Below are 24,919 nucleotides of genomic sequence, written 5' to 3' on the forward strand. Positions count from 1 at the left end.
CGAATGATGTCCGTTGAAAGGGAACCATCTGTTCGGGATACTACAGTGATAACGAAGAAGCTGTGGGTAATGCAACTGAGACCGACCCACATACCATATTACAAGACATTGCACGTAATTTGAACAAGCAAATACAGAAGCGTACGTTGAATGTGATATGTGATCAAAATTACCATTGATCTTCGTTATTGTGGCTCCCGTGGGAGTGAAATAAATGCAGGAAAATATTCTGCTTGCAGCGGGTTTGAACTTTAATAATAATAATAATAATAATAATAATAATAATAATAATAATAATAATGCTATTTGTTTTCGTCCCACTGACTACTTTTACGGGCTTCGGAGACGCCGAGGTACCGGAATTTAGTCCCGCAGGTGTTCTTTTACGTGCCAGTAAATCTACCGACACGGGGCTGTCGTATTTGAGCACCTCCAAATACCACCGGACTGAGCCAGGATCGAACCTGCCAAGTTGGGGTTAGAAGGCCAGCGCCTTAACCGTCTGAGCCACTCAGCCCGGCGGTTTGAACTTTCGAACATAAACCTCACCACTCGCCGTAACCAGGTGTACGCATAATTTTTCGCCGGTTTTTATCGTAAAGAAAACACGAAAGTTTCAAAGAAACTTCATTTTTTTTTGTTTATTCAGGATATTGGCCATCGGCTTCTACACACTTTGCCTATCCTTCAGGTAAGTTATGAATTCCATGCCAGAACACCTGCTTGTCTTTTGCGGCTAACCATTCGTCGAACCATTTTCCAATTCTTAGAAATTGTTAAAGTGCTACTCTGCGATCGCGTGCCTCATTGATGCAAAGAGATGATAGACAGAGGCACCAGGTCGGGGCAGTACGGCGGGTGCGGAAGGATGTCCCATCCAAGCGATTTCAAGGTGTCTTTCACTGGTTTTACTGTGTGAGATGGCGCATTGTCGTGGTAACAAAATCACTTTGCCTTGTCTTGTGGCCCATTCCGGTCGTCTTTAGATCAATGCGTGATTTAAATTAATCATTTGTTGGCGACAGCGTTGTGCATTAACGGTTTCCCGGGCTTCAAGGGTTCATAATTCACAATACCACTCTGGTCCTACCAGACACAAAGCACGGTCTTCTTGCCGAAGCGATTTGGCCTTGGTGTTTAAGGACCGGCTTCGCCAGGTGGCAGCCACGAGTTTCTCCGCTTCGGGTTTTCAAAATAAATCCATTTTTCGTCACCCGTCACAGTTAGGTACAGAAATGTTTTTTTCTGTCGTGGACCGGGCGAGTTGGCCGTGCGCGTAGAGGCGCGCGGCTGTGAGCTTGCATCCGGGAGATAGTAGGTTCGAATCCCACTATCGGCAGCCCTGAAGGTGGTTTTCCGTGGTTTCCCATTTTCACACCAGGCAAATGCTGGGGATGTACCTTAATTAAGGCCACGGCCGCTTCCTTCCAACTCCTAGGCCTTTCCTATCCCATCGTCGCCATAAGACCTATCTGTGTCGGAGCGACGTAAAGCCCCTAGAAAAAAAAATTCCTTCGTGGCGTTACTTTGCGATTTTTTTTTTTTTTGCCGTTCATTCAGATCGTGTGGGACCCATTTACCATTCACCATTGCTCGCAAACGTCTGCTGATTGTTTCTTGTGACACTTTTAATGTTTGTGCCAATTGCTGTTGGGTCTGAGTCCTGAACGCGCACTGTCTTTCACAGTGAAATCACCTCGTTTAAATTGTCGAAACCATGTCTCACATGTTCTTTTTCTTTTTTTTTTTTTTTTTGCTAGTTGCTTTACGTCGCACCGACACAGATAGGTCTTACGGCGACGATGGGACAGGAAAGGGCTAGGAGTTGGAAGGAAGCGGTCGTGGCCTTAATTAAGGTACAGCTCCAGCATTTGCCTGGTGTGAAAATGGGAAAGCACCGAAAACCATTTTCAGGGCTGCCGACAGTGGGGTTCGAACCTACTATCTCCCGAATACTGGATACTGGCCGCACTTAAGCGACTGCAGCTATCGAGCTCGGTCACATGTTCTAATCGTTGGAGCGTGTTCACCATATGTTTCTACCAGCAAACGATGACTTTCCAAAGCCTTTTCCTTTTGATTAAATAAGAAAAGCAACGCGTACCGCAAATGTTGTTTTTCAGGCACAAACTTCGACATGATCACTGAACGATACAACACAGACACTAGTGTTTGGCGGACTCAACTTGTGTGTGTGTGTTGGTAGGTTAATATCAGACGAACAAACTGACGCATGTGTCAAATTCATACGCTGCGTACAGTTCGCTGGCGCCACCTCTTAGTGAAACCGGAAATGACTTATGCATACACCTGCTAACCGCAGCTGCCACGAAGAAGTCTGATACTGTTAGTCCTATACCGTAACGTTTCAGTGTCTACCTAGTTTCTGACCAGCAAAGAGAGTTGCTTTAATATGCGTAACACGGTTTTAGGCGTTCATTCATTCATTCATTCATTCATTCATTCATTCATTCATTCATTCATTATTACCTTCTCATTGATGGTTTATCAGCAGAGAATACATGTACTTCATGTCGTATACCTACATTGTAACTTTTCAGACGACCAGGAGATGTTTCACGTTAGGGTATAAACTGCAAGTTGCATAAATCCAAAGATTATCACTAAGGAAAGAGTGCACAAATGTGTATAAAATTAAAATACAATGATCAAATAGATACAAAATACATTATTCTCTGCTATATTCGCTTAGTCTTGTGTCTCTTTGCACAAATTGTAAAATGATATCGCTTACACACTTTGTTGCATAGTTAGCGTAAGCAGTCTTCACTTGGGTCATGGAAGTATGTTTTCATGCACAATTTATGATGAAATCCATTTATTGATAGTCTTGTGATTCCACTTCGCAAAACCTGGTTTTTTCCACTCCATATTCAATATATCATGGCCCGTGTTGTGAAAAATTCCGCCCATATTTCTTCTTGTTTTCGTCTTCTTTTCCTAAGGACTTCTTCTGCTTGTGGCGTAGATGGTAGCTGTAGGATGTAGCTCGAATCTTCTATGAAAAAGCGTTCTTTTCAAGCACATATGCTAGTCTTGACGGCGCTCTTTTTGTTATCCCCACTATTCTTTTGAGGAATCTAGCTTTTACTCCTTGTAGGGTTTCTAAGTCGGTCATTGTAAGGTGGTCCCAAATGAGCTGAATCCCATAGGGAAAATGATTATCTCTCGATACCTATTAGGCCTATATCTACCTGTCTATCTATGCATAGTTTTTATGAAGAGATGCTCAGATGTTAAGGTTTCCCTTCTAGTGGAACTTATAGTTCCAAAACGTCTAGTCGCGTGTAAGAAAACTACGATTTGTAGAGAACGTTCTGCGGATGGGCGATGAAAGCAAGCACAACACTGCACCATATACACTGACTGACAGAGCAAATGCAACACCAAGAAGGAGTGGTCAGAACTTTATGCCAATTGCAGGGTAGACTGACGTCACTGAGGTATGCTCATGATGTGAAATGCGCCGCTGTGCTGCGCACGTAGCGAACGATAAATGGGACACGGCGTTGGCGAGTGGCTCACTTCGTACTGTGATTTCTCAGCCGACAGTCATTGTAGAACGTGTTGTCGTGTGCCACAGGACACGTGTATAGCTAAGAATGCCAGGCCGCCGTCAACGGAGGCATTTCCAGCAGACAGACGACTTTACGAGGGGTATGGTGATCGGGCTGAGAAGGGCAGGTTGGTCGCTTCGTCAAATCGCAGCCGATACCCATAGGGATGTGTCCACGGTGCAGCGCCTGTGGCGAAGATGGTTGGCGCAGGGACATGTGGCACGTGCGAGGGGTCCAGGCGCAGCCCGAGTGACGTCAGCACGCGAGGATCGGTGCATCCGCCGCCAAGCGGTGGCAGCCCCGCACGCCACGTCAACCGCCATTCTTCAGCATGTGCAAGACACACTGGCTGTTCCAATATCGACCAGAACAATTTCCCGTCGATTAGTTGAAGGAGGCCTGCACTCCCGGCGTCCGCTCAGAAGACTACCATTGACTCCACAGCATAGACGTGCACGCCTGGCATGGTGCCGGGCTAGAGCGACTTGGATGAGGGAATGGCGGAACGTCGTGTTCTCCGATGAGTCACGCTTCTGTTCTATCAGTGATAATCACCGCAGACGAGTGTGGCGTCGGCGTGGAGAAAGGTCAAATCCGGCAGTAACTGTGGAGCGCTCTACCGCTAGACAACGCGGCATCATGGTTTGGGGCGCTATTGCGTATGATTCCACGTCACCTCTAGTGCGTATTCAAGGCACGTTAAATGCCCACCGCTACGTGCAGCATGTGCTGCGGCCGGTGGCTATCCCGTACCTTCAGGGGCTGCCCAATGCTCTGTTTCAGCAGGATAATGCCCGCCCACACACTGCTCGCATCTCCCAACAGGCTCTACGAGGTGTACAGATGATTCCGTGGCCAGCGTACTCTCCGGATCTCTCACCAATCGAACACGTGTGGGATCTCATTGGACGCCGTTTGCAAACTCTGCCCCAGCCTCGTACGGACGACCAACTGTGGCAAATGGTTGACAGAGAATGGAGAACCATCCCTCAGGACACCATCCGCACTCTTATTGACTCTGTACCTCGACGTGTTTCTGCGTGCATCGCCGCTCGCGGTGGTCCTACATCCTACTGAGTCGATGCCGTGCGCATTGTGTAACCTGCATATCGGTTTGAAATAAACATCAATTATTCGTCCGTGCCGTCTCTGTTTTTTCCCCAACTTTCATCCCTTTCGAAACCACTCCTCCTTGGTGTTGCATTGTCACTGTCAGTCAGTGTATATGGACAAAAAGCCTCCGCTTTATGCGTTTTCTCTACGCAGAGAAAATATACCCCCAGCCCCACTTAATCAGCTGTCCTTCATATCACAGTTCACGACTGATGGTTACTTCTTCGTCCAATTCTTCTACTTCAGCTGACTCTTCTGATTTTGCAAATCATCTAAGGAAGGTAATGGCTGAACTCAGACCTGTCCTTGCTTCCCGCTATAGTCAAGAGAAAGTGTTCGTCTTCAGATATTTCGCAACCGCCTCCCATGTTTTTCTGAAAGCAGAAGACTTTAACACTTGATTGGAGGTAGTAGTGAGTACAGAGCGTGTGAAGCCTGCCTGCATACATACAAGAAAACCTTGCTGTTCCTTTAGCTCATTCCAATTAAGAAAGCAATATTGCTCTTACGGACCTACAAGTAGCGAACACCAACTCCCTCTGAGACACCCATAATTCCTCGTGATTAAGGGATATTATACTGTACTTTTTAATGTATTATGAAAGATAGATGGAAAAGATGAGGCATTTTTGCCCGTAAGTTATTAAAATCACTACATAGCATTCTATTTTTCATAAATACATTTGTAGGAAGGATGAACAATGGCGGAAACAGCCATCGCTTCGTTGCCTTCCTTCATTTTCCTTCTTCTGTATTGCTCTGGTACAAGCTTCGTGTCGTCCCCCACTCTGTGAACCCCCGGCAGCTCACTTCTGTAGTGAAGCCGTCTAGAGTATGTATTTGTTGCGTGTGTCGTGTCAGCTCTAGAAAGTGAAGAGGCATAATATCTCTCCTTTGGGGAATTTTGGAGCACACGCAGGCCGTTTCAGCCATATTCACTTGGATATTATGGGCCCACTGCCTGTCTGCAAAGGCTATAATTATCTCCTCACTACTGCTGACAGATTTACTCGTCTGTGCATGCCCATGTGCAGCATCACAGCCGACGAAACGGCAGGTACTCTAATAAGTGTTTGGATCTCCAGATTTGGTCTTCCTACCTATATAACTACTGACCAAGGAAGACAATTAGAGTCTACACTGTTTCGCATACTTATGACACAATTTGGTACAACAAGGATCCGTACAATCTGTTACCACCCCTCCATTAACGGTATGGTGGAGCGTCTTCATAGACCGTTAAAAGATTCGCTGATGTCATAGTGCAATGTGAAATGTTACTTGACATGCGTCCGGTTCTAAAGAAAGATCTGAAAGCTTCCCCTACCGAAAGAGTTTTGGAGAACCACTATGTCTCCATGGATGGCCAAACAAATATATCTGAGACTAGATGAGAAGTGGTTTGAATGGCTGGGTGACTTAAGTTATGGAGTTTGTCAATGATCTTGCGTCGAAAAGGAAGTGTCAAGAACGGACGGGGATTTCCAGTTGATATATCGCATATAATGGCAGTCGTGGTTCCTGGGAGGGTTACTTATTTTATGTCAGCGATGTACCATCACGCAATAAGGCTTTAAGTTCGTCATCGCTCTCTTGTGATAGAGCCAGAGCGGCGTAGTCATCTTCTAGTGATTATTTGTCTATTTTCTCCTCCAGTTGCCTTACACTTCAGTGCTGAGGTTTTCTATGTGCCATAGTTTACCTCTGATTCCGTACAAACCAAAAATAGCCACTCTAAACCCATTCCTCCCCGGTTCACATTAGTTCATATACATAGTTTGTAACTTAGATTCTTCCACTTTCTGTCTTGAACTTAAATACTGAATTTCACAAATTTATTTGTCATCGTTTCCCCGTGATGGTGTTGATTAGAGCCGCTCGATATGGCAAACATGTTGTCATAAGAGCAGTACTGTTTTCTTTACATGGATGGAGCTATACCTGCACCAACAGGCCTGACACATCTACCATCCACAGTCCAACCAGTCAACCTAGTGCTTCTTTTATATCTGACTTACCCAATGCGTCATCACCACCCAGAAAGTACACAACACGATCAGGACGAAGAGTTCGCTTTGCGCGTCCATTCGATTTGTGAACGTTCCTTCTCCGTATTTAGGGAGGGGGGGGGGGAGGAGGGGGTATGGCGGCATCCAAAAGAATGGTCCTTCATATCTTTGTCTGTAGACAATTCCAGTGAAAACTATCATTTGGATTATCAGTTGGTCTTGTCACTGCAGTACTCATATCAGCTTTTTCACCCTTCTGTTAGGATTCCAGCTAGTTATCAGGTAGCTGACTGGTCTGTATTTGAGCGGATTACTGGTATCTTCGTCCTAATACAGCAAATGGCGGCACCTCTTGTTAAGAAATTCTGGGTTCTCAAGAAGATGTTCTAGATGATAGCATAGGACTTGATGCATGATTTTGAGGAGTTTATACCTATAACTATACACTCCATCTGGACCCGGCGATTTCCAGTTCACTAGTTTCTGGAAGCACCCTTTCAAGTCATCGGGTGTTATCTTTACACTTGGCATCTCATTAATGATCAGGGATCTTAGTTCCTCATTATCCAGCCAAGAAGCATCCCTTTGATAGATTTCAGGATTTTGCCAGATGTCTGACCAAATTTTTTTATCTTTGTGTTGGAATGGAACTTCTTTTTCTGTTTCTTTACTTCTGTCAGTACAGATCTCTAGAGTGTTTTCTCCTTGGTCAAATACGTCAGCCTCGTGTTGGAAGATTTACTGGCTCGTAAGAGAACTCCTGTGGGACAACATTCCTCCAGTAGCTCGGCGTCTCCAAAACTGTCAAGAGTAGTTAGTGGGATGTGAAGACAATGACGTTATTATTATTTATTACATTTAATTAACCGCAGATGATCTCAGTGATGCAGTCGATTAGACGTCCTTCTGTTTCCAAAGTAGCAGATTCGATCTATACAGACTTACACACACTTGACAGCATTCCATTCTGCTAAACAATTTAAAGGTGCAAGGGAATATTATTAATTTGTTATGATGGATTTCTTGTTCCTTTATACCAAGACAGTGACTCATATAAGAAAATGAAAACCACTTGTCTAGTCGACCTTTTCAAACCTCTTGAATGGCTAGTGTATCTGTGTGTGTGTGTGTGTGTATGTGTGTGTGTGTGTGTGTGAGAGAGAGAGAGAGAGAGAGATTTGACTGCATTGTCGAAAGACAACATAGCTGATAAATCTGTTGTTCAAAACTATCAATATTTTAAATTATCTAATTATTTTTTATTATTATTATTTTAATTATTTTTAATTATTTTTTAATTTCGTTTTAATTTCGTTTCGTTTGCGATTAGGTATAAACGGGCACCAGGACCGCTTAAGTCATCATATTCAGGTAAATAAATACTGTAAATAAATTAAATAAATAAGTAATATGAAGGGGACAATTGAAACATAATGTTATTCAATTAACTGCATGGACCATTGTTTAAGTATTCAAGAGAATAGTAAAATAGTGAACTTTGGTTTAATTTATGAAATGCCAGGGGAACTTTATTAACATATTCCGTGATACTGACCTGAATTAAATCGCAGTGGAAAGCAGTAAGGTTTAATAATCCTATGCATATTGTGACCAATTTAGCGTCAGATGTGAGAGGGAAGGTTTAACAACTAACAGTATTACGATCTATTATTTAAAGAAATGAAATACAATGCTAGAATTAATATCTAGCCGTTCTCTGTGTTGTTAATGAGTAGAATGTTAGAAAATATCACTAGGACATACTGACGTCCATTATATCGTGTGTAATACTTGTAGTAATACTTATACGTTAGGTCAATGTGTGAAACATATTCAAATGGAATTACGGATTGAGCTTTAAAAATACCATGTTTTTTATTTCTGTTCTAAGTCGAAATACATTGAGAAATTACTCCACATTTACCCTAGCAGTACCAACGGGGGTATTTTGTGCTCACAATTTCAATTCTTTGCGGTTTAGTCGGCGAACTCATTCTCTTCTTAGTAATAACAGCATGTCGGTGGGATGCAGACTGTGTTGATCGCCAAGCGGGGCGAGCAGCTTCGGGAGCACCCACGAAGTAAAAAATAAACAAGAAGAGAAAAATGAGCTCGATAATAGTCAGTCTGGAGTCAGTTTTGAGTGCGTCAATCGCGAATGAAAGGAGACGGTCGTGAGTCCGCAAGGAGTCGTTCAACCAGAGTGAGTTTGTCAGATGACTTTGCGGAGTTCAACGAAATTTGATAATGTGAACTGCTCTGAAACAACGCTGAGCTGTGACAAGCTCGATTGGGGACCAGGAGTTCGACACGATGGTGTGCTGTGTAGTCACCCGCGTGTGTGTATGTTAGTGTGTGTTACGATCGTGAGTAAAAACTGTGTCGAGTGGAAAACTCAAACGCGAGTGAACTTGTGATTAATTGCAAAAATAATAGAAAAAAGAATTTAGTGGATAGTAAAAGGCGTCATCTGCCTGTGTATTAATTTTAGTTCAAAGGACCCCGCTATCCCGCCGTAGTATTACTGAAACTGATCTGAGATATCACTTCAAGAACAAAGACTCGTATACCGGTAGTCAAAACTATGCTTTTCCTAGCCGAAGCAAGTGGTTTGAGATGTAGTCGTTGAGGCGAATCGATGTAAGAGAGATACTTTTGAACTGTGATGATGTAGAAAACTTCTGAGAATTTCTTGAACTACGAAGAGTTCTAACTAGCCTCTGCGGAAGGAAATTAACCCAGATTGTTTCTTGAAGAGATAACTACCAATGATAAAAATGCAGTACTTCAGATATATTACGGTCTAAGGAGATACGAGTGAACATAAAAGATTGTAATGCTAGAGAAGATTGAAAGCAAACAGATAAAGACAATGGCAGAGAACAGGATGGACTAATGGTACCACGTGGAATATTTATATTTGCAAATTCTTCGATTTATCGACTAGACAGTACGGAATGATGAAAACGGAAAACTCGAAGATGTAATTTGTGTATGACCTCTGATTAGTTTAAAATTGCATATCAATTCAACGCTTACAAAAAAAATATTTACTGTGGGAAAGAGCCAACGGCCGTAGCCGTGTTGAAACACCGGATCTCGTGAGATCTCCGAAGTTAAGCAACATTGGGCGTGGTAAGGAGTTGGATGGGTTGCCACGCGCTGTTGGTTGGGGGTAAGGGAATGGAGGAGCGGAAAGGACCTGGCCACCCTACCGCACGTAAACTCCGGCTCAGGAACACCTTTGCGGAGGTTCGGACCTGCCTTCGGGCAGAATAACCCTTACCTACTGTGGGAAAGAATTGTACTTAGAGTATAATCAATTCTGGCCCCTTCTGTATTAACTAACCAAGAATATCTACGATAATGCACTCCTTGCATTCGGTCTTACTTGTAAACGGGGACGTAGCAATTTTCAGTCGATCACAGTTGTGTCAGGAAGTATGCGATGCTCGTGTCATCACGTATCTGGTTCATTTTACTGGTGGTAATGTTAAACCTGGCGTACGTTCCTAACGTTTTGTCAGAATAATTCTAATTATAGACTGATGCACAACACACACTGACATGTTGGTTTCCATTGTATATTCGTAAGAGACGTACGAGATAGCTTTATGTATCTGTTGGTATTTCATTCGTTACATCAACAATTCTCATGCAAAATAATTATTATCTGTGTTACATATTTACATGACGCTGTTATTTTATGATATTTCTCACCAGTCATAATTACCTACATTACCTACACCTGATTTTCCCACGGCCTGGAGTTCAGGAATAGGCTATTATTATTTCACAGGGAGGGTGCTAATTGAATTTGCTGACGAATTTGAAAATGTTAATTAAATTAAACCTTCGAGGTGATAACAAGAAATTATCGAAATGTGACTGATAATTATTTCCATGTTGAACTAATTGAAGGCATGATAAAAGTAAATAGTAACATAATACTTTTCTTCAAACATAAAACGTTCTTGTATACACCCAATTACTTGACATTGATAAAGCCATTGAAAGGCGACAATGCCTCGGGCTCGAAATATGAAAATAGTGCTGTTTGCGTTTGCGGTATTGACATTCGCAAAGTTTGACAAATATAATTGCAATACTTAATACACAAAAATCTGCCAGAGAGGCGTGAGGGATGTACCGAACAGAGGACGTAATATTATATTTTCCAATCTAAAGCAGGGAAAGAAATGAAAAAAAAAAATACATCAAGTAAATTGGCCGTGCAGTTTTGGTCGCAAAGCTGTGAGCTAGGAGTCGGGATGTCGTGGGTTCAAATCGGATCATCTGCAGCCGTGAAGATGGTTACTCATAGTTTTCCATTTTCACACTACGCAAATGCTGGGGCTGTACCTTAATTTAGGCCATGGCGGCCACCATCCCAATTTCCCGTTTTTGCGTCGCCAAAAAACTTCGATGTGTTAGTACGACTTTAAACCCCTAGCTAAATATAAATACTAATGAAAAATCGAAAAATATGAACATTTATGAGTACTATCTTAATCACACAATGTTTTGTTGTAAGAGGCACATCTTGTGATGAGTTAAATTTTCTGAAAAAGAAATGTTTATCAAACTATGCCTGCGATATAGTTTCCTGTTATCACTGATCTTGGCCAAAAATACTCGACAAATATACGGAACAATACTTTCACCACACCAAAAATACAGCCAACAAAACCGAGGTGTAACAGCCCATTAAGGACGTAGAACTGTCAAGACGACTGTTGCCAAGAAAAATAGCCTACACCTACTACCAGTACTGCAGGACCATGGTTATTTTGATGACAACCTAAGCTATATTTCTTGACTATAGTGACCAGATCCGTAGGTTCTCATATTAAGTTGCTTTTCAGTTGTACCCCCCTGTGATTGGGGGCGATAGAGTATAAACACGGTTGTCCCTCCCTGTCGTAAGAGGCGACTAAGAGTGGGACATCCAGGGTGCTCTCAACTTGGGAACGTGCGCTGGTGATCATAGGGGCACTAGCTGAGCCTGGCATTACTTCCACTTATTTGTGCCAGACTCCTCATTTTCGTCTTTCATATCTGGCCTCCTTTCATCAACACTTGTTCTCTTCCGACCCGGCGCACAATCTTTCATTTGCATGCTGTTTGCGGCTTTTCTACTTCTAAGGGGCAGTTTACCTAAACGTCAGGACCTTAAAACAATAATCATCTTTATCATCATATTCATCATCATAACCATCATCTCCTCTTTCTTTTCCCAATACAGTACATTAAATTCTCGAAGTATTAGACCCCTTCCTCTTTCTCTGCTGATTGTTGCTAAGAGAGAATTGTTGCCCAAATGCGTTTCATGTTAAAACTATTTCAACATCACAATCCATATTCGTTCCAGACCTTATTCCAGAATCCAGAGCCTTCAGCTGATAGGGAATTCAATCCATGGCTTCCATCAAGCTAAGTTTCATTAAAATCAGAGTGTCCGTCAGAGAGGAAGCAACCTTACTGACTTCCAGTTTGTTGAATAACAACTTAAATATATTCGAATTATGGACATCAAAAACCCACGAACTCCACTAAACCAAGTTTTAAAGGAGGGCCAAAAACTACTTTATGGACATGTATCCCATTCACTCATTTTAACATCTTTTTAAAATTGCAGTACGACCTTGGTATAAACAAACTATGATAATCAAAGTAACGATACAGTTGAACCTGCCCTAACGGACACCCTTATTCAGCGGACACCTCCCTATACGGACAATTTTCCTCGGAACCGACTTTATTTAACATAAGACAAGTGTTAAATTGGCCTCATTTAAGCGGACACCTCGAACTCCAGACAGCGGACATCGCCATTTGTTCCGTCCACTTGACTTACTGTACATGTTGCAGGACAATTTATTACGCCGGACCACATGTCATCCTTTCTTTTAAAACCATTCTTCAGACATGAGGAAATCCCTTTTGAATGTTGGTACTATTTCGAGTGCAAGGTGAGAGAAAGTACATTGGAATGCAGTTCTACCTAGTGGTGTATAGGCCTATTCCGAGAATTCTAATTGCCCACAAATGCTGCCAGAGACTGTTGACTTACAAGTTACCTGGGGATTTTCCTCCCTTATTGAATCATTCTATTCATAACTCGGATTTTCAGTGATAAGGTCGAGCTCAGGTAGTCTACTTGAGAAGGAAAAAACAGTACAGGCACTAATTAGTGAGACAGAAATACCGTAGTTGTCTGTTAAACATGAGTAACAAGGGATGGTCGTGTTTAGATCTCGAGGCAAGAAGAAATGTGATTATAGAAAGTGACAAGGGACTTTCAGTGAGAATTTGTGTGTCACGCTGGACCGCGAGTACGGCGAAAACACGATGCAACCATTTAACAGAATTTATTCCGTTTTCGAGAATATTGCAGTTGAGAAAACATGTGCTAAATTTACACAGACGAAGCTTCACGATTACTTCACGAAGCTGTAATGTTTGTAAATGATGTAAAATCACTTATAATAATTCTCTATTAAATACCAACACAGAAATGACTTAGAATAATAAAAATAAAAATATGTATGCTTATATTTAAGGTGGATGTTCTTTGCTGTTAAAATGTTCGATTATTTTTACAAACTTGTTTTAGCGGACACCTCTCGTAATGGACATTTTCCCTCGGAACAGACGGTGTCCGCAGAAGGGAGGTTCGACTGTATTTGGATAGGTTTTTATTTTAAAAATTATGTGTGCCTGAAATTAGGTGTTTTTTATTTCCATTGTGCCGTAACCAACTACAAGCATCAGAACACACTTTGTGGCCATCTACTTTACTGTACATAAACATTACTTATTTATTGTCTGCCATTCGGTGCACACCAAAATTATTTACATCTCCCTGATGTAGAGTTCATCACAAACGTCTGTGATAAGAACAGGCAGATTTCGCTGGAAGTCGAAAGTTATGGTTTCTGTGTCATTCTCATCTTCTGTTGGCATGCGATGGTATTGTCAACTAGCGATAGTATATCTGTGGAAGAGAGAAATTGGCTAACTCCTTTGGGTAAGTTGGTTTGTGATTTCCAGGAAGTAATAAACGGCTTGTAGTTGACCAGTTACCTTCGTAGCTGGATATTTCATGCTGTGCGTGGTAAGTCGGCAATGCTTGCAATACTTTTCCATCATAACACCGAAAATGAGAAAAAGTGGAGTTAGATGGTTTTTGACTTCCAAGATTCATTTATTCGAAAAATTTTCATTCCTCACCTTGAGGGAGGGTGGGAGGCGGACAACCTACAGGGAGACTCTCTCTCTCACTTTCTCACTTTCTCTCTATTTCTCCCTATTTCTCTCTCTCTCTCTCTCTCTCTCTCTCTCCTCTGTAGATTTGGGACTAAGGTGACCACCATACTGAGGTGGAAACAATCTATGACGACAGAAACTAGAGAGTAACGAGTGATGTACTTTAAGAAAAAAAATTCTTTGTAGTCTGGTGGAGATTACTATTCATTATTATCATTCTTGGTCTACATTTTTTCGACTCTATACAATAAAGGTTATAAAGTGCCATTTCAGTTTGTGTTAATCCCATCATATATTCAACAGTTACGACATAATAACAGGACCATTGTGGGAGGGGTGGTGAAAAATAAGGAAATGGTTTTCCTCTATTTTTCTTGCTTCCTTATTGTAATTAATGTTTCCTTTTGTGTATGAATGTAGTATGTGTAAAGTACTATAAAAACTAAAGTACTAATTCCTATACCTCTATACGTGTAGATTTTCTTCTAAACTATTAACATCAGAACGATGAAACTTTTACAGTAGCATATTACATTTATTTACCATCATGTACAATATGGATTTAAATGTATTGGTATTTTGTGGGAATGTATTTATTATCCAGTTACTGAAAATACACTGAAGAAAATAGAAATTGCAACACCCAGAATAAGTGGTGCTACATTACTGCAATTGAATATGCGGGACGAGTGTTCGGTTGTGATTCGATGATTACACTTTCAGGTCCCCCTGACTGCAAGTTTGGACAACAATCAATACAGGATGTGCCCACCACGAGCTGCAATACATTGATGAATTCGTCGAGGCATGGAGTCAATAAGGCCCTGGATCGCTTCCTGAGGAATTGTGGCCCATGCTTGCCGCACTGCACGAGTCAGTTGTTCCAGAGTTGTGGGTAGCTGAGGATTGTTGGCCAGTTGTCGACCCACCATGTCCCACACATGCTCAATAGGACTGAGGTCCGGGGATCTGGCGGGCCATTCTAAGGTTGTGATGTCGTGGAGAGCTTCTCTGGAGATGCGTGCAGTGTGAACCCGGACATTGTACTGCTGAAACACCCCATTATCAATGTTCGCCATCATAGGGACAACAACTCGATTGAGTACCCTATCAGCGTACTGTCGAGCAGTCATAGTGCCCTCAACAAGCACTAATTGTGATTTCACATTAAAGCCAATAGCTCCCCAGACCATGATGGTTGGTATTGGCCGTGTGTGCCTCTCGACAATAAGATCTGGGCGGCCCCTCTCCCCGGTACGTCGGCGCACACGATTCCGGCGATCACTGCGGGCAAGACAGAAGCATGATTCATCACTAAAGGCGACCCTATGCCATTCGTCGACCCACGTCGATCTTTCTCGACACCAGGCCAGCCTTACACGTCGCTCTTGTGGGGTCAATGGAGCACCTTCTGCAGGGACACGGGCTCGTAAGCTACCTGAACGCAGGCGATTACCAACTGTTTGTTGTGTAACGTGGGGTGCCACAGTTGCTCGAATTTGCGCTGCTGTTGCATGGCGTTCCATCCGGGCCATCCGAATGATGTGGCGATCGTCTCTCACAGTTGTCTGTCGCGCTGGGCCTGAGCCAGGTCTACGAGTGTGGGTACGTTCATTTGTCCACTGCGGCCATATACGTTGTACCGTACATGCCTGTCTCCTACGGATTCAACACTAATATAGGTCGTTTTCGATTATTTGACATGTCACTCCCTCCCTACGGATGCTAGGGATGTTCATACCCCCACATGATTTCAGTCGAGATAGTATTTAGTCATACGTGTACCAAGTTTAGTTGAAATTGCATGTTTACCTATGGTCGCCTGTGATTTTTAATCGTTTTGCTTCGCCGATGTCTTTAAGTAAATATCTTTAACTGTGTGCAAGCCGCTAAGTACAGAGTGTATTGTGGGATAGGGTAAGCCTTCGCCTGCAATTTATTATTGGTGTAATTCTTTAATTTTAGAATTACACAAAGTTGACTGAAATTAGAGACATACCAACGCCTAATGATGTACTAGAAGATAATTCCGAAGTGAATAAAGAATAATAAAGCAAACTGGCTCTCTAAAAGGTCGGATGGACTGGACAAAACTGTTTTCTGTAAAAAAAATGTATACGAGTGTATAGACTTGCTGGTCAATTATTGTGCAGTTCAGTGTACACTAGTAGCTTTCCTCCTTTTCTTTAACACCATTTAAGATGCAGGAGGTGAACAGTAGAAGGAGAGATGGGATTAAATGAAGTGAGGGCCTCTCAGCGGAGCGTGGAACCCCACCTCTACATTTCTCTAAAGTTTAGTCTAGAGAAAGAAAACTAAAATGGAAAGTGCTTGATTAGCTTCCTCAAAAGTCACTATTGTGCATTCCCTCTTGTGATTCTCAGCGACCGTTTGTCCTATTACAGGGTTACTACTAGCATCCTATGACCGCCTCATGTGATTCTCTCCATATCGGCAAATGAAAAGAGGAGCCGTGGCCTCTATCGAAATTTTGCACGGCTGCCATTGACGAGAAACAATCGCCTCTCAAACTCCGGAGCAAAGAGCTCGTCCTGCACAAAGTAGATTGGAAGTTTATTGAATTGCTCTCTTTCGTCGGTAAAGGCCTTGTGGTTACCCAATATACCAATCTACTCAAGAGAAAAACAAAGCCATTAAAACATGTGCTAGTCGACGAGAAAAATAAAAGGAACTGTCAGTATAAAGGAATTTTTCAAGCTTTATATAATACTAGCTGTACTACTCGGCGTAGCCCGGTTGGTTTAGGATGTTTACTTTTAAGATTAGTATCACCAGTTAGTTATGTTAAAGTGAAATTTTAGAGAATTCCTTTCTGGGATATGGATATTTACCATATATTATATAGTTTTAGAGTTATTTACGTGTGTTTGATTTCAAGTTTTAAATGATTTCATTTTTTAGTAAAATTTTATCCTTGTGGAAGCTCGAATTGATTGGGAAGTATTTGATCCTTTCAAAAAGCTAAAAAGTGATAACTTCATGTATTTATCAGTCACGGTATAGGTATGATCTACACGATTTCAACTGTCATTGAGACTCTCACCAATCAGACTTGAGACCCCAAACGCAGTGGATTCACCACTCATCTCGGGCATTTTATACTATTGACTACAAAACCCCGTTCAGTGTACCGTCCCAATGGAGACTGGATGTCGACTTAAACGATATTCAGCGAGTCACAACAATGAATTCGATATTAATATCGGTTATATTCTATTATTTTTAAATAATGGAAAATGTCATGCCCTCCCATTCCCCACCCCCAGCGGGGTTTGGTGTTTAATCTCCATACTACTTTTTTCCAGATGGTAAGTCATATATGTACCAAGTTTTGTTGAGACCTATTTTGGAATATACCCACATACACCCATTTTTGACGGTAATTTTTACATTCATTTTCACCCCTTTTCAAGCTCCATACCAATTGCGGTGAAGTATGACTTATCCATCCAGAGCGTCACAGTTCAACTCAGCGAACACGTAAACATTAATATCAGTCATTTTCGTTCACTTTTATATTTCACCACCTCCACGAAGAGTGCTACTGGTGTTTTACCCAATAGTATTTTTTTTTAGATAGTAAGTCATATGTGTACCAATTTTGTATGAGGGCTATGTTGGGAGAAACATACGCAGAACGAGTATCAATATTCGTCTCACTACTCCACTCTATTTTCGATTATTTTTACATCTCAGCCCTTCCTACCCCACCCCTAGCGTGCTAGGTCTACCATACCACCTCGCAGTTTGTCTCGCGATAGTAAGTCATAAGTGTACGAAGTTTGGCTGAAGTCTCTCCCGTAGTACAGAAAACTATGGATTCAACACTAATATCGGTCGTTTTTAGTTATAATTACATTTCGCCCAATTCCTTAGGGCTTCAAGGGGTGTCTTGCCCCCGCAGTATATTTTACAGGTAGTAGATAATATATGTACCAAGTTTAGTTGACACCTATGCTGGAACATGCATACAAACATCCAAAATCTCCGTTATTTGCACATTTTCTTTTCTTCACCCCTTCTCACAAACCTGCTTACTGGGGCTCAACTTGGACTTAAACGACATCCGGAGTGTCATTATTCATTTCAGCCATCCCGAAAAGTATGCTTTCGACACTATTTTCGATTAATTTTATGTCTCACCCTCCCCCCAAGGTCGCTGAACTCACTTCAATAAGAAACACTACGAAATTCTTACCCCTTAATGCTGAACATGGACTTTTAAAAATCCGGACTGTCACTATACATCTCAGCGACGCCGAAAACTGTAGATTCGTTACTATTTCCGATTAATTTTATATCTCATTACCCCTCGCCCCCCCCCCCAAAGGGTGATGAACTTTGAATTTTAAAAAATCCGGAATGCCACTATTCATCTAAGAGACCCAGAAAACTATGGATTCGACTTATCTTTCCTAGTTGCTTTTTTTACGTCGCACCGATACAGGTAGGTCTTACGGCGACGATGGGAGAGGAAAGGGCTAGGAGTGGGAAGGAAGCGGCCGTGGCCTTAATTAAGGTACAGCCCCAGCATTTGCCTGGTGTGAAAATGGGAAACCACGGAAAACCATTTTCCGGGCTGCCGACAGTGGGGTTCGAACCTACTATCTCCCGAATACTGGATACTGGCCGCACTTAAGCGACTGCAGCTATCGAGCTCGGTACTTATCTTTTCTAATACTATAATTATTTTATCTCACTCCCGCCTCATCCTCCCACTAAGGGTGCTGAATATGAACTTTAAAAAATTCCGGAGTGCCACTATTCATCTCAGCGACCCCGAAAACTATGCATTCGACTTCTAATTTCTATTATTGCATCTCACTCCCGCCTCGCCCTCCCCCCTAAGGTTGCTGAATATGGACATCAAAATATCTGGAGTGTCACTAATCTCAGTGACAACGAAAACCAAGGAATCGATGCTATTTCCGATTATTTTTATATATCACTCTCCCATCGTCCCTCACCACAAAGGGTGATGAACTTGGACTTTAAATAATTCGGAGCGCCACTATACATTTCAGCGACCCTGAAAATTGTGGATTTGGCACTATTACCCATTATTTTTATATCTCGCTCTCCCCTCGTCCGCTATCCCAAAGGACTTTAAAAAATCATGGGTGTCACTATTCATCTTAGCGACCTCGAAAACTATGGATTCATCACTTCCGATTATTTTTATATCTCATTCCCCATCGCCCCCCACCCCAAAGGGTGATGAACTTGGACTTTAAACAATTCCGGAGTGTCACTATTCAGCTCAGCGACCCCGAAATTATGGATTCAACTTCTATTTTCTACTATTAATATGTTTATATCTCACTCCCCCTCGCCCCCACCCGCCGCAAAGGGTGCTGAATATGGACTTAAAAAAATCCCGAGAGCCACTATTCAACTCAGCGACCCCGTAAACTATGGATTCGACACTATTTCCGATTATTTTTGTCCCTACCACCCCAACTACAACAAATTCCGGAGTGTCATTATTCATCTCAGCCACCCTGAAAATGATGAATTCGGCTCTATTTTCTATTATTTTTCTCCTCCTCCTTCTTCTTCTTCTTATTATTATTTCTCACTCCCCTCGCTCCCGCCCCGAAGGGGACTGAAATTGGACTTTAAAATCCGGAGTGTCACTATTTATCTCAGCGACCTCGAAAACTATGAATTCAACACTATTTTCGATTATTTTTGTAACTCGTCTCCCAAGACCCCCCTTTAAGGGTGCTTGAGGTGTCTTTCCCCCACGAAGTTTGTTTCCTGATACTGAGTCATAAGTGTACCAAGTTTGGTTGAAATCGCTCGAGTGGTATAGGAGTAGATGCAACACATACATACCTACATACCCACCTATAGACCTATAGATTACATAGACTCGCTTATGCTCGTTGGGAACCCCCAGTTGCTCTTCGTTAGGAGGGGGGTGATAACTCTTGTCATTCCATTGTTGATATTCTATATTTTTAAAAGTTTTTAAATATTTTACAGGTCTAATACACAGCTACATTTTTTCAAGATGGGCAGACCTATCAATGTTGGTACTATGACATGGAAGTACATCTCGATCACGGCATGTTGGATTGCTATTTCAAAATAATAGGCATAAAAATGCACCTCCTATCAAGAAAGGTACTTTGTAAGTCAATGCGGCGTGTTTTCATCCTCCTATATACAGCAAATATTATCCTCATCACGACGTGGAGGTCGCCTACGGGCGTCAAATCACAAGACCTGCACGTGGCGAGCCGAACATGTCCTCGGGCACTCCCGGCACTAAAAACCATACGCCATTTGATTTAGCGGACTATCATGGTACAACGTAAGCTGCTGTCGCCTAGCGACAATCTGTCCATCAAGTCGATCCAATCTTGGTGCGACTTTGCAATTTAATTAAATTACATAAAATTACTCATAATAATAATAAAACTACCTTACCGATTTCGTTCAAACCACTTCATAATCTCTTTCAGATGAAATAAGAACAAATTGTGAAAATTTCAGCGAAATCGGTCCGGTAGTTTTTGAGTCTATTAACGTCAAATATACCAACATCCAAATTTTTATATATAGACTAGAAAATATAACTCCGTTGAAGAGTAGAGCAGTTAGGTATGTAGATTATAGATATAGCATATAATAATTTTATCGTAATAGTTCTATTAGTCTGGATTTTTTTATTTTTCTTTCGAGAGTCAATATTAATATTCATTTCGGGAGTCGGACATATGGAGGGAATGAGGATAACTACTGTGTTGACCTCTTTGGGGCGTGTGCCATGTTTCCTCGATAGCATGTCCGAGAAGTTCCATTTCTTACAATAATATTTCTAACACACTTTTCAGGCCATTCTTTTCTATGTTCAACTTCTAAATTACTCACAAATACTTGTAGTAAATTTTTATTCATATTTCCGGAGGGGTTATTCTTTATTTATGCTTTTAGTGCACGTTTTTCAATTATACTATACTCATTTTTGTAAACTGCGTGTATCGAAAATTAAGATTAAGATAATCAATACCATCTCCCGGCTCTATGATTTCCGAAATTATGGGAGGTGTGTATTATCTTATCTTAAATCTCCCGTTAACACTATGGTTGTGCTCTTTTCAATAACCCATCAGTTTAAATACATTTAGCCTTCTATTATTGCTTGAATATTAAAAAGTACTGCAGTTAAGAACAGTGATGATGAATTTTATTTAGCGAATATCATAGGGAAATACAAAATTATCCATACATAGATTTTATTAACATCCATTGATACCAACATTTTACAATTGAAACTCTTCACATCCACTGAACATGCGTCATTTTATCGATTCACCGTACGTTTCTTCTTTCTTGTCAGATAGTGGGTAGAACTTCTCCACCATGCCTCCTTGTCCTAACGCAGGAAGCTTTCGTAGAGGTGATGGCTCCTCCCCGCCATCACCCGTGGCGACCATCCAGTAAGTCGATGCGCTTTGTCGCCCCCGGAATCCTTTCGGACGCGCACCTCATCCCACCTATTTGTTAATATCTCCGAAGGTTCAGTCGATTCCGACACTCGGGACTGAATCCCCAAACAGAGAAAACCTCTGTTCTGAGGAGCAGTACCTCGTGTCGAGTTCGACTGTCACCCTGACGATATTAACAAGTACAGTGGGGGTAGTACCAACTGCGATCGCAGCAGGCTTCCCCGTAGTGATGGCCCCTCCCCGCCATCACCCGTGGCAACCATCCAGAGAGTCAGCACGCTTGATCGCCCCCGGAATCCTTACGGACGCGTGCTGGGTGAACGGGGAATAGCGACAACTTTTCTTATCCTTCTTACATGAACTGAATGCGGACTGCACAGTAAACGACTTGTTCAACAATAGTATGTTTCTGTCGTGTCTTATTGTTGACTGTGCACCGAATGTGTTGCGATTATGAAGCAGAATGAAGGCTTCTCTCAATTCCATTATTTCCTACCAGAACTTAAAATTATAGGTATATAACACTAAGGAATAAGATCGTAAGAAAATAGAACTCAGTTTTTCTCTTATATTATATTGTTTCCTTCCGAAGGATTGTTGAATTGGGCTGTGAAACTTCTGCCCTCGCATTCTGTTCTGGACACCTTTTCCTTTAAGGATATCAAATACTGTAGTAATGTTTCTACCTCAGTCCTGGAGATGGTGCATCACGCTCAATGATCAGTGATTACTATGTGTCGTATGTATGAGAAGCTGCCACTTTCTCATATATTAATACGTTTTTGTGACAATAATGAGATTATACGTTTCCTTAGAAACAAGTACGACATGTCAAGCTTCCAAAACCTTAACCGTAATATCATTTACAGTTATTCAGAGAACTTCCTTCGTGATATACAGGCCGTTTCGAGGCTTTCATCCACCCGATAGTCCACATGCATGTCTCATAAATTCTAAATACTACCTTACATTGCTATATAAAATCTTCCCCCACGAGCTACATCTCACATTAATATAACAGTTAACCTTTTTTAACTCCCCCCCATACTTTAACAATTTCTGTGAAGCTTATACAAGAACATGAAAGCCCCAGGGCTCTTAAATTGGAAGCGTGGGTTGGCAACCAGGGGGCCTTTTGATATATTACACAACTCTAAATCACAAAATAAATCTAGTGCTTTCTCTAAATCTGGAGTATACAGATTCAAATGTAACAACTGCAGCTCCTCGTATATCAGTCAAACTGGACGCAACTTTAATGTCAGATACTCCGAACATATCAACGCCATTAAATACAACAGATTCTCGGTTATAGGACAACACATACGAGACTCCAAACATAATTTCACCAATATTGAAAAATACATTAAAAATACTTAAAATCATTAACAAACTCCCCTTTCTAAACACTACTGAAAATCGTTTTATTCACCTTGACCAATACTTCAACCCTAATTTTAATTTTAAAAGACATGTCTGAAAAACCCAATGTTCTTTTCGACTTCCTAATCCGTCTTCTCAAAAATGCTAAATTTCTAAACACGAATTCAATTTCCCGTGCCTTACACAGTTATTACCCACGTTTTCTACCTCCAAACGTCTAGCCTGCTAACCCACTCTAAACTACCCCTCCATTATTTCCCTATCCTATCCTTTCCCATTATCTTTTAACGTCCAGTTCTTTTAATCTTCTCTTATCTACTAATCCTCCACCTTTATAACCTAATCCTATCTTTTCTTTTCACCTCTCCTCTCGAAAAAAAATATTATCCGAATTGAACTCTATACTATACTAGCTGACTACCCGGCGTAGCCCGGTTGGTTTAGGATGTTTACTTTTAAGATCAGTATCACCAGTTAGTTATGTTAAGGTGAATTTTTATAGAATTCTTTTCTGGGATATGGATTTTTACCATCTGTTATGTATATTTTGAATTATTTAGATGTGTTTGATTTCAAGTCATAAATGATTTCATTTTTGGGTAAAATTTTATCCTTGTGGAAGCTCGAATTGATTGGGAAGTATTTGATCCTTTCAAAAAGATTATGAATGATAACTTCATGTATTTATCAGTCACGGTATAGATATGATCTACACGATTTCAACTGTCATTGAGACTCTCACCAATCAGCATTGAGACCCCAAACGCAGTGGATTCACCACAAATCTCGGTCATTTTATACTATTCACTACAAAACTCCTTTCAGTGCACCGTCCCAATGAAGGCTGAACGTCGACTTAAACGATATTCAGGGAGTCACAACAATGAATTCGACATTAATATCGGTTATTTTCTATTATTTTTAAATTTTTGACGGTTATTTTTACATTCATTTTCACCCCTTGACAACCTGCATACCAATTGCGGTGAAGTATGACTTATCCATCCAGAGTGTCACACTTCAACTCAGTGAACTCGTAAACATTAATATCAGTCATTTTCGTTTATTTTTATACTTCACCACCTCCACGAGGAGTGCTACTGGTGTTTTACCCAATAGTGTTTTTTTTTTAGATAGTAAGTCATATGTGTACCAATTTTGTATGAGGGCTATGTTGGAAGAAACACAGAACGACGCCCGGAGTATCAATATTCGTCTCAGTACTCCACACTATTTTCTATTATTTTTACATCTTAGCCCTTCCCACCCCACCCCTAGCGTGCTAGGTCTACCATACCTCCTCGCAGTTTGTCTCACGATAGTAAGTCATAAATGTACCAAGTTTGGCTGAAATCTCTCCGGTAGTCCAGAAAACTATGGATTCAAGACTAATGTCGGTCGTTTTTAGTTATAATTATATTTCGCACCCTTCCCTAGGGCTTCTAGGGGGTTCTTGCCCCTGCAGCATTTTGTACAGATAGTGTGAATTTATTAAATAAATTTAGTATTGTACCAAGTTTAGTTGAGACCTATGCTGGAACATGCACACAAACACCCAATATCTCGGTCATTTGCACATTTTCTATTCTTCACCCCTTCTCACAAACCTGCTTACTGGGCCTCAACTTGGACTTAAACGACATCCGGAGTGTCATTATTCATTTCAGCCATCCCGAAAAGTATGCATTCGACACTATTTTCGATTAATTGTATGTCTCACCCCCCCCCCCCCGCCTAAGGTCACTGAACTCACTTCAATAGGGAACACTACGAAATTCTTTTCTCTTAATGCTGAACATGGACTTTTAAAAATCCGGAGTGTCACTATACATCTCAGCGACGCGGAAGTCTATAGATTCGTCACTATTTCCGATTAATTTTATATCTCATTACCCCTCGCCCCCCAGCCCAAAGGGTGATGAACTTTGAATTTAAAAAAATTCCGGAGTGCCACTATTCATCTCAGCGACCCCGAAAACTATGGATTCGACTTCTAATTTCTATTATTGCATCTCACTCCCGCCTCGCCCTCCCCCCTAAGGTTGCTGAATATGGACATCAAAATATCTGGAGTGTCACTAATCTCAGT

The sequence above is a fragment of the Anabrus simplex genome, chromosome 4 (genome assembly GCF_040414725.1).
Source record: "Anabrus simplex isolate iqAnaSimp1 chromosome 4, ASM4041472v1, whole genome shotgun sequence".
Lineage (NCBI taxonomy): Eukaryota > Metazoa > Arthropoda > Insecta > Orthoptera > Tettigoniidae > Anabrus > Anabrus simplex.